Source organism: Crocuta crocuta, unplaced genomic scaffold, assembly GCF_008692635.1.
Source record: "Crocuta crocuta isolate KB4526 unplaced genomic scaffold, BGI_CrCroc_1.0 scaffold15, whole genome shotgun sequence".
NCBI classification, from domain to species: Eukaryota; Metazoa; Chordata; class Mammalia; order Carnivora; family Hyaenidae; genus Crocuta; species Crocuta crocuta.
Genome location: NW_027530508.1, coordinates 3,798,843 through 3,799,720, shown reverse-complemented (window position 1 = coordinate 3,799,720; position 878 = coordinate 3,798,843). Strand labels below are relative to the sequence as shown.

At 61.5% G+C, this 878-nt stretch overlaps 1 protein-coding gene across 6 annotated transcripts in view; it reads right to left on the bottom strand.

Moving 5' to 3' along the window:
• The window catches only part of SLC52A3 (solute carrier family 52 member 3), a 12,698-nt gene extending 12,478 nt beyond the window's left edge, over positions 1–220 (bottom strand). For 4 of the 6 annotated variants that reach the window (XM_077767015.1, XM_077767018.1, XM_077767016.1 and 1 more), the window contains exon 1: positions 200–220. The gene's annotated coding sequence lies outside the window, so the exon portion shown is untranslated. The remainder of the gene's footprint in view (positions 1–199) is intronic. The other 2 variants (XM_077767019.1, XM_077767021.1) reach the window with 2 other exon arrangements.
• Positions 221–878: the final 658 nt, after the last annotated feature.

Genomic DNA, 878 nt, shown 5'->3' with positions numbered 1-878 from the left:
CCGGCCGCGGAGCGACAGGCCCTCCTTCCCTCCTATCCCTCTGGCCTCCAACCCGGGAGTCGGGAACTAGGGAAAAAAGCCACAGACCACTCGCTGTCCCCAGACGAGGTCCCCCCGTCCTCAGGGCCCGGTGCCAGCCTGCCCTGGTATAGGCAGCTGTGCCGTCCCAGGCCTGAGCCGCCCAGTTCTGCCTGCTTACCTGACAGGTCCCGGTCCCAAGTGGCTCTGCCTGGGAGGGGCGGAGGCAGCCGGGTTAGTATTAACCCGCCCCGCCCAGCCCAGCCCAGCGGAGGGGGCGGGGCGGGGCGGCTGGGCGGGGCCGTCGGCTGCACCAAGAGCCTACTGTGTGTCTGGAATCCGCCCAGACACCCCGATCCGGAAAATCCTGATGATACCGCAGGCGCAGGAAAGGGCTCGCGTTATCGTGTGTCATGAGGGTTGACCCCGAGAAGGCGGAAGGCCTGTCCGGGCTGCCCCTGGCCTTACCCCAGGGCCACCGGAATTCCTTTCACTCAGGAGCAGGGCTCCCGGGAGCCGCCGAAGCTCTAGGTTCAAATAGCGGAGCTTAAGCAAGTCGCTTGGAAAGGGGGGGTATTCATAGCATCCTCCTCATGGGGCAGAGCGCCTAACGGTGGGCACCAAGCTGACTGTGTGCCAGGCACCGAGCCTGACAGTGCGTCTTATCTTCCCAGCCCTTGGAGGGGGATGCTGTTACAATCCCATTTTACAGATGGGGAGACAGAAGCCCAGAGAAGTCAAGAGCCTCGGCAGAGTTGGTGTCCAATACCAATTGACAAATACTATTCAGCCAAATAGGAGTGCTTCATGTCTGATGAAATCTTTCAGGAATCCTAGGCAGGATTTTGAGAGAGAGAGAG